The sequence below is a fragment of the Salvelinus namaycush genome, chromosome 18 (genome assembly GCF_016432855.1).
Source record: "Salvelinus namaycush isolate Seneca chromosome 18, SaNama_1.0, whole genome shotgun sequence".
Lineage (NCBI taxonomy): Eukaryota > Metazoa > Chordata > Actinopteri > Salmoniformes > Salmonidae > Salvelinus > Salvelinus namaycush.
The window spans coordinates 42422680-42433357 of record NC_052324.1 but is presented as its reverse complement, the minus strand read 5'-3'; positions in this window follow the sequence as shown (position 1 = coordinate 42433357).

Genomic DNA, 10678 nt, shown 5'->3' with positions numbered 1-10678 from the left:
GTGATTCTTGGAGAGTTTGAGAAATTTAAATTTCCCACTGCAAATGTGCCTGGCTCGCTTCTCTTGCTCTCTGTGTTCCTAAAAAGGAACTGAAATTAAAACATGTGGCACAACTCCAACCAGAAAATGGACATTGTGTGGCAATTCTTACTGTAAATAATTTGTCTTAGATGGAGAAGTAATTCAATCAGTCAAGTTTCAGATTCATACTGTCAATGTTGGAACATTTCTTTTACAGAAATAGATCACCTTTCTCAATTCTAAGGCTTTTTATAATCTGGTAAATATTTTGGAATGTGAAAACATTTCTAGAATCAATCTGTAATAGAAATTAAATCAAAATGATCACTACTGTTCTCCCTTTAATTGTAACTTTTTCACTATGGTAGTGACATTTGGTGGGGAATTTAGGTATATATTTCAAATATACAAAGTATGTTTACCTTTTTTAAAGTTGGAAGACTTGTGAAAATAAGATACAAATGTGACTTAGTTATGTGCAGTACCAGTGAAAAGTCTAGTGTCTAAATACATTTACTTTTTCCTACATAGTTGATGTCTTCACTATTCTACAATGAAATTACACATGGAATCATGTAATCAAAATATATTTAAGATTCTGCAAAGTAGCCACCCTATGCTTTGACGAAAGCTTTACACTCTTGGCATTCTCTCAACCAGCTTCACCTGGAATGCTTTTCCAACAGTCTTGAAGGAGTTCCTACGTTTCCTTCGCTCTGCGGTCCAACTCATCACAAACCATCTCAAATGGGTTGAGGTTGGGTGACCTGATGCAGCACCATCACTCTCCTTGGTTAACAAGCCCTTACACAGCCTGGAGGTGTGTTGGGTCATTGTCCTGTTGAAAAACAAATGATCGTTCCCACTAAGCCCAAACCAGATAGGATGGCGTATCGCTGCAAAATGCTTTGGTAGCCATGCTGGTTAAGTGTGCTTTGAATTCTAAACAAATCAGTGTCACCGGCAAAGCACCATCACACCACCTTCGTGGTGGGAACCACACATGCAGAGATCATCTGTTTATGTACTCTGCTTCTCACAAAGACACGGTGGTTGGAACCAAAAATCTCCAATTTGGATTCATCAGACCAAAGGACAGATTTACACCGGTGTAATGTCCATTGCTTGTGTTTCTTGGCCCAAGCAACTCTTCTTATTGGTGTTCTTTTTAGTAGTGGTTTCTTTGCAGCAATTCAACCTCGAAGGCCTGATTCACACAGTCTCCTCTGAACAGTTGATGTCTGTGACTTGAATTCTGTGCAGCATTTATTTAGGCTGCAATTTCTGAGGTGCAGTTATCTCTAATGAACTTATCTTCTGCAGCAGAGGTAACTCTGGGTCTTCTTTTCCTGTGGCGGTCCTCATGAGAGCCAGTTTCATCAGTGCTGTGATGGTTTTTGCAACTGCACTTAAAAACGTTCAAAGTTCTTAATTTTACGGATTGACTGACCTTCATGTCTTAAAGTAATGACGGACTATTGTTTCTCTTTGCTTATTTGAGCTGTTCTTGCCATAATATGGACTTGGTCTTTTAGCAAAAAGGGTTATCTTCTGTATGCCACCTCTACCTTGTCACAACACAACGGATTGGCTTAAACACATTAAGATGAAAATAAATTCCACAAATTAACTTTTAAGCAGGCTCACCTGTTAATTGAAATGCATTCCAGGTGACTATCTCATGAAGCTGGTTGAGAGAATGCCAAGAGTGTTGCAAAGCTGTCAAGGCAAAGGGTGGCTACTTTTGAAGAATCTCATAACAAATATATTTTTTAATTTGTGCAACACTTTTTCAGTTACTACATGATTCCATACAGGTATGTGTTATTTCATAGTTTTGTCTTCACTATTCTACAATGTAGAAAATAGTAAAAAATTAAGAAAAACCCTTGAATGAGTAGGTGTGTCCAAACTTTTAATTGGTACTGTATATTTAACCCACAATTTACACCACTTGTGTAGAACAAGCCATATATAGAGTTCAGCCAGGTTTTACGACGGCCATGTTGGGACTTTTTTATTCTAAATACGAGAGCGCCTCCAACAATTCCCATAATGAAATTACCTGCTGTGAACAAGCAAAATGGAGTAGCGAGTTTAAGACGATTTTATTCATTAGCATTCAGGATAATATGTATCCAAGTCTGTGGTGTCAAAGAAATTTGCATATCTGCTTTCAGTGGACATCTTCATAGGTTTTGGAAACTATGGAGAAGAAACTTTCTTGACAAAACCGCATTGGCCCAACCCTCTGTAGACTGTATATGGCTGTGAGGAAGTACCACAGAACAATGAGACAGATGTATAAATCTGAAGCATCTGGTTGGCCTTTCCACTCACCACCAAATATGGCGTTGAGATGAAGCCATGTGGGAGAAGATGGAGCGAAATGGATTTTTGGCTGACGACCTGCTAATTTTCTCATCGATGAAAAATGTGATCTGTATAGTTCTCTTCCCAAAAACTAGAATCTGTTACGTGGAGTGGACTGTTGTTTTGTAGACTTTACCCATTTTTCTAAAGTTGTAAAAAAAAAAAAGGCATTGTTTTAAGAGTTCAAGGGCGAATTGAGTTATTGCACACGAGCACTTTACAGAGTAGGCGTTCCCTAATAAAAATATGCAAATACATTCTAGAACGCACCATTAGAATGTTGCTAGCTCGTGTGTGGCCCTGCCCACCTTGCTTTTTCTGCCCACTATGATTACATTTCTGTAACGACAGGCTGTTAGCTATAAAAAATATTTGGTAGCGCTATAGGTTTATGCTGTGGTCAGGGGTTGGACAAAGGTCTATCGTTTTCATGTTGTCCAGGGGTGTACTGTGAGTGAGCAGTGGTTGCCGTACTTTGGAATGATTGTCTCCCTAAGGCAGACTGGTTGACTTCCACATTAACAATGTTCCACAGGGGTCTAGGATTTCTGAGACTGAACCAAACAAAACCTTTTTGGAATTTTCTTGTGTCCTACTGATAACCAAAATAATTGTTGTTGTTCTTGTTGTTGCATTATCTGTAATGTGGGTGCAGTGTTTTGCACAAGAGTAGTATGAAACCCCTGCTCTCTATCGCCCCTTCTGGTGGCAGCTGGGTCTGCATGGCATGACGTGACGGCGGGCTCCACCGGCCCTGGCATCGTGATGCAGGTCCTCTATAAATACAGTAGAGGTGCCGTCATCGTCATAATTAAAGCACTTTTAATCATACAAGAATGATCTCAAAGATAAAATGGAGAAATTAAGCATCAAAGTCTAGGAGGAAGGCCATTCGATAGAGATGAGTCTTAACTGGGACCTTTAAGGCAGGCGTTATCTGGAAGGGAGTTCCATAGGCGTGGTGCATAGGAGGGAAAGGCACGGCCCCCCCATTCTGCAGAGCCTCAACCTGGGGGCATGGAGCAGTTTGACTCTAATGTGAATCGGGGGGAGAGTAGGTCTGACACCATTTAGGGCTTTGTAGACAAGGAGGATCATTTTATAGTCAATTCTTATGAGCAACATGTAGTCAATCAGCAAGGATTTTTAAATGGGAAAGTCAGTTGAGAACAAATTCTTATTTTACAATGACGACAGACAGTGGGTTAACGGCCTTGTTTAGAGGAAGAACGACAGATTTTGACCTTGTCAGCGCGGGGATTCGATCTTGCAACCTTTCGGTTACTAGTCCAACGCTCTAACCACTAGGCTACCTGCCGCCCCTATGATGGGGTGATGTGGGCAGACTTTTTAGTTTGTTTGTCAGAATCCTAGCGGCACTGTTTTGGATGAGATGTAGTTTATGAATTGAAATTGCAGGCAGGCCTCCAAGTACTGCATTCCCATAATCAATCCTGGAGAAATTGAATGCATGGATTTAGCTTTTCTGTGTCAGATGTGGTGAGACAGGGTCTTAGGCAGGAGATGTTCTTTAGGTGAAAGAACAACGTTTTACAGACGTGACTAACGAGGCTATTGAAGGAGAGAGCAGGGTTGAATTTCACAGCCAAATTAGCAATGACTGAGGGGAGGGGGATGATGTGTCCATCTATGACAGGGTGGAAGCTGCAGGAGGCGGTGATGACTGGAGAGAGGGATGATGTGTCCGTCTATGACAGGGTGGAAGCTGCAGAGGGATGATGTGTCCATCTATGACAGGGTGGAAGCTGCAGAGGGATGATGTGTCCATCTATGACAGGGTGGAAGCTGCAGAGGGAGGATGTGTCCATCTATGAGAGGGTGGAAGCTGCAGAGGGATGATGTGTCCGTCTATGACAGGGTGGAAGCTGCAGAGGGAGGATGTGTCCATCTATGACAGGGTGAAAGCTGCAGGGGGATGATGTGTCCATCTATGAGAGGGTGGAAGCTGCAGAGGGATGATGTGTCCATCTATGACAGGGTGGAAGCTGCAGAGGGATGATGTGTCCATCTATGGGAGGGTGGAAGCTGCAGAGGGATGATGTGTCCATCTATGACAGGGTGGAAGCTGCAGAGGGATGATGTGTCCATCTATGACAGGGTGGAAGCTGCACAGGGATGATGTGTCCATCTATGACAGGGTGGAAGCTGCACAGGGATGATGTGTCCATCTATGACAGGGTGGAAGCTGCAGAGGGATGATGTGTCCATCTATGAGAGGGTGGAAGCTGCAGGGGGATGATGTGTCCATCTATGAGAGGGTGGAAGCTGCAGAGGGATGATGTGTCCGTCTATGACAGGGTGGAAGCTGCACAGGGATGATGTATCCATCTATGACAGGGTGGAAGCTGCAGAGGGATGATGTGTCCATCTATGACAGGGTGGAAGCTGCAGAGGGATGATGTGTCCATCTATGGGAGGGTGGAAGCTGCAGAGGGATGATGTGTCCATCTATGACAGGGTGGAAGCTGCAGAGGGATGATGTGTCCATCTATGACAGGGTGGAAGCTGCACAGGGATGATGTGTCCATCTATGACAGGGTGGAAGCTGCACAGGGATGATGTGTCCATCTATGACAGGGTGGAAGCTGCAGAGGGAGGATGTGTCCATCTATGACAGGGTGGAAGCTGCACAGGGATGATGTGTCCATCTATGACAGGGTGGAAGCTGCAGAGGGATGATGTGTCCATCTATGACAGGGTGGAAGCTGCAGAGGGATGATGTGTCCATCTATGGGAGGGTGGAAGCTGCACAGGGATGATGTGTCCATCTATGACAGGGTGGAAGCTGCAGAGGGATGATGTGTCCGTCCATGACAGGGTGGAAGCTGCAGGGGGATGATGTGTCCATCTATGAGAGGGTGGAAGCTGCAGAGGGATGATGTGTCCGTCTATGACAGGGTGGAAGCTGCAGAGGGAGGATGTGTCCATCTATGACAGGGTGGAAGCTGCAGGGGGATGATGTGTCCATCTATGAGAGGGTGGAAGCTGCAGAGGGATGATGTGTCCATCTATGACAGGGTGGACGCTGCACAGGGATGATGTGTCCATCTATGACAGGGTGGAAGCTGCACAGGGATGATGTGTCCATCTATGACAGGGTGGAAGCTGCAGAGGGATGATGTGTCCATCTATGACAGGGTGGAAGCTGCACAGGGATGATGTGTCCATCTATGACAGGGTGGAAGCTGCAGAGGGATGATGTGTCCATCTATGACAGGGTGGAAGCTGCAGAGGGATGATGTGTCCATCTATGACAGGGTGGAAGCTGCAGAGGGATGATGTGTCCATCTATGACAGGGTGGAAGCTGCAGAGGGATGATGTGTCCGTCTATGACAGGGTGGAAGCTGCAGAGGGAGGATGTGTCCATCTATGACAGGGTGGAAGCTGCAGGGGGATGATGTGTCCATCTATGACAGGGTGGAAGCTGCAGAGGGATGATGTGTCCATCTATGACAGGGTGGAAGCTGCACAGGGATGATGTGTCCATCTATGAGAGGGTGAAAGCTGCACAGGGATGATGTGTCCATCTATGACAGGGTGGAAGCTGCAGAGGGATGATGTGTCCATCTATGACAGGGTGGAAGCTGCAGAGGGATGATGTGTCCGTCTATGACAGGGTGGAAGCTGCAGAGGGAGGATCTGTCCATCTATGACAGGGTGGAAGCTGCAGAGGGATGATGTGTCCATCTATGAGAGGGTGGAAGCTGCAGAGGGATGATTTGTCCATCTATGACAGGGTGGAAGCTGCACAGGGATGATGTGTCCATCTATGACAGGGTGGAAGCTGCACAGGGATGATGTGTCCATCTATGACAGGGTGGAAGCTGCAGAGGGATGATGTGTCCATCTATGACAGGGTGGAAGCTGCAGGGGGATGATGTGTCCATCTATGACAGGGTGGAAGCTGCAGAGGGATGATGTGTCCATCTATGACAGGGTGGAAGCTGCAGAGGGATGATGTGTCCATCTATGACAGGGTGGAAGCTGCAGGGGGATGATGTGTCCATCTATGAGAGGGTGGAAGCTGCACAGGGATGATGTGTCCATCTATGACAGGGTGGAAGCTGCACAGGGATGATGTGTCCATCTATGACAGGGTGGAAGCTGCACAGGGATGATGTGTCCATCTATGAGAGGGTGAAAGCTGCAGGGGTTGATCTGCTGGAGGTTACCTGTCAGCATGGCCTCTGTCTTGCTGCTGTTCAGTTGGAGGAAGTCTCATAGACCACCCCAGTCTAAATAAACAGCTTTTCTGACTTGGTGGCAGGTCTCTGAAGTCTATTCAGGTTCTTACTGTACACACACACACACACAACAGACTACCCGTGTGAACGTTGCTGTGTTCTCATGCTTTTGATTATAGTGCCCAATGGCCACACAGGTCAGTTACATTGCTGTCACCTAGTCCACATGGCAGAAAGCACCTGTTCCATACCGTGTGAGAGCCTGCATGAACAGTCCCTTCAGAAAGTATTCATACCCCTTTGTCTTATTCTACATTTTGTTACAGTCTGAACTCAAAATGGATTTACATCGATGCTTTTTTCCCCCCGATTTCATCTACACACAATACCCTATAATGACAAAGTGAAAGCATGTTTCTTAAATTTTTCTGCCATGTATTGAAAATTAAATACTGAAATCTCCTTTACTTATTAAGTATTCACAAAACCTTTGCTATGACACTCTGAATTGAACTCGGGTGCATTTAATTTCCTTCAATCATCCTTGAGATGTCGCTACATCTTGATTAGAGTCCACCTTTTTGCCAATTCAATTGTTTGGACATGATTTAGAAAGAAACACACCTGTTTTATATTAGGGCTCACAGTTGACATTACATATCAGAGCAAAAATACCAAGCAGAAACTATACCATGACATACAAGGAACTGTCTGTAGAGCTCCGAGACAGACTTGTGATGAGGCAGATACACTACATGACCAAAAGTATGTGGACACCTGCTCGTCGATCATCTCATTCCAAAACCATTTGCATTAATATGGAGTTTTCCCCCCCCTTGATGATATAACAGCCTCCAATCTTCTGGGAAGGCTTTCCACTAGATGATGGAACATTGCTGCGGTGACTTGCTTCCGTTTAGCCACAAGAACATTAGTGAGGTCGGGCACTGATGTTGGGCGATTAGGCCTGGCTCGCAGTCGGCGTTCCAATTCATCCCAAAGGTGTTTGATGGTATTGAAGTTGGGGCTCTGTGCAGGCCAGTCAAGTTCTTCCACACCAATCTTGACAAAACATTTCTGTATGGACCTTGCTTTGTGCACAGTGGCATTGTCATGCTGAAACAACAGGAATGGGCCTTCCTCAAACTGTTGCCACAAAGTTAGAAGCACAGAATCATCTAGAATGTTATTGTATTCTGTAGCGTTAAGACTTCCCTTCACTGGAACTAAGGTGCCTGAACCATGAAAAATGCCCACAGACCATTATTCCTCCTAAAATGTACAGTTGGCACTATGCATTGGGGCAAGTAGTGTTCTCCTTGCATCTGCCAACCCCAAATTTGTTCGTTGGACTGCCAGATGGTGAAGCGTGATTCATCACTCCAGAGAACGCGTTTCCACTGCTCCAGAGTCCGATGGTGGTGAGCTTTACACCACTCCAGCTGATGATTTGCATTGCGCATGGTGATCTTAGGCTTGTGTGTGGCAGCTCGGCCATGGAAACCCATTTCATGAAGTTCCCGACGAACAGTTATTGTGCTGACGTTGCTTCCAGAGTCCGTTTGGAACTCGGTAGTGAGTGTTGTAGTGAGTGTTGCAGGACAAACTATTTTTACGTGCTACGCGCTTCAGCACTCAGTGGTCCCGTTCTGTGAGATTGTGTGGCCTACCACTTCGCGGCCGAGCCGTTGTTGCTCCTAGACGTTTCCACTTCACAATAACAGCACTTACAGTTGACCGGGCCGCTCTAGCAGGGCAGAGATTTGAGGAACCACGTTGAAAGTTGAAAGTCACTGTCATTCTACTGCCAATGTTTGTCTATGGAGATTGCATGGCTGTGTGCTCTATATTATACACGTGTCAGCAACGGGTGTGGTTGAAATTGCCGAATCCACTAATTTGAAGGGGTGTCCAAATACTTTTGTGTATATATAGTGTGTCTGGGGAAGGGTATTAAAAACAATTTTATACTCCCAAGTGTTAAAAGTTCTCCATCATTGAGAAATTAAAAAAGTATGGCACTACCCAGACTCTGCCTAGATCTTGCCGTCCCGACCTAAACTGAGCAACCGGGCAAGAACGTCGAGTAGCGAGGCTATAACAGTAGCAAGGCTATATACAGGCACCGGTTAATCGAGCTAATTGAGGTAGTATGTACATGTATGTACATGTAGGTATGGTTAAAGTGACTATGCATATATGATAAACAGAGAGTAGCAGTAGCGTAAAAGAGGGGTTGGGGGGGCGGGACAATACAAATAGTCCGGGTAGCCATTTGATTACTTGTTCAGGAGTCTTATGGCTTAGGGGTAAAAGCTGTTGAGAAGTCTTTTGGTCCTAGACTTGGCGCTCCGGTACTGCTTGCCATGTGGTAGTAGAGAGAACAGTCTATGACTGGGGTGGCTGGGGTCTTTGACAATTTTTTGGGCCTTACTTTGACACCGCCTGGTGTAGAGGTCCTGGATGGCAGGCAGCTTAGCCCCAGTGATGTACTGGGCTGTACTCACTACCTTCTGTAGTGCCTTGCGGTCGGAGGCCGAGCAGTTGCCGTACCAGGCAGTGATGCAAACAGTCAGGATGCTCTCGATGTTGCAGCTGTAGAACCTTTTGAGGATCTGAGGACCCATGCCAAATCTTTTTAGTTTCCTGAGGGGGATAGGCTTGGTCGTGCCCTCTTCACGACTGTCTTGGTGTGTTTGGACCATGATCATTTGTTGGTGATGTGGACACCAAGGAACTTGAAACTCTCAACCTGCTCCACTGCAGCCCCGTCGATGAAAATGGGGGAGTGCTTGGTCCTCCTTTTCCTATTGTCCACAATCATCTCCTTAGTCTTGATTATGTTGAGCGAGAGGTTGTTATTCTGGCACCAACCGGCCAGGTCTCTGATACATAGTATGTCCAGGATCCAGTTGCAGAGGGAGATGTTTAGTCCCAGAATCCTTAGCTTAGTGATGAGCTTTGAGGGTACTATGGTGTTGAACACTGAGCTGAAGTCAATGAATAGCATTCTCATGTAGGTGTTCCTTTTGTCCAGGTGGGAAAGGGCAGTGTGGAGTGCAATAGACATTGCATCATCTGTGGATCTGTTTGGGCGGTATGCAAGTTGGAGTGGGTCTAAGGTTTCTGGGATAATGGTTAATGTGAGCCATACCAGCCTTTCAAAGAACTTCATGGCTATGGACGGGAGTGCTACGGGTCTGTAGTCATTTAGGCAGGTTGCCTTTGTGTTCTTGGGCACAGGGACTATGGTGGTCTGCTTGAAACATGTTGGTATTACAGACTCAATCAGGGACATGTTGAAAATGTCAGTGAAGACACCTGCCAGTTGATCAGCACATGCCCGGAGCACATGTCCTGGTAATCCATCTGGCCCCGCGGCCTTGTGAATCTTAACCTGTTTAAAGGTCTTACTCACATCAGCTATGGAGATGGAAGCCACTTGTGATGAAAAGGCACATGACAGCACGCCTTGAGTTTTCAAAAAGGCACGTTATAGACTGGGAGAATAAGGCAAAAGATTCTGTGGTCTGATGAGACAAAAATGTAACTCTTTGACCTGAATGCAAAGTGCTATCTGGAGAAAACCAGGCACAGCTCATGACCCATCTAACACCATCCTTACTGTTGAAGCATGGTGGTTGCATCATGCTACGGGGATGCTTTTCAGCAGCAGGGACTGGGAGACTGGTAAGGATAGAGGGGAACAACGAATGGAGCCAAATACAGGCAAATCCCTGATGTGGAAATTCAGCCCACAGTGTGGTGCCTACCGTGGGAGAGAGAGAGAGAGGATATGAGGGTGGACTTTCCCACCGTACCACCCCATGGAATAGCAGAAGAGGTGGGGCTACAGTAGACAGTCAGTTTCCATCAATTCAGCGATTTCTCAAGAATTTCACTTCCCGTAATGTCCCTTGTATGCATAAATATGAATGTGAGGTGCCAGGAACATGACCTTCCCTTTCTCAATTACCATATGACTGCTAAATAGCCATAACATATTAATAATGGTTCATGGTTACTATCTGCAATGACCCTATGCACACTCCCAAGACTACACTACCAGTCAAATGTT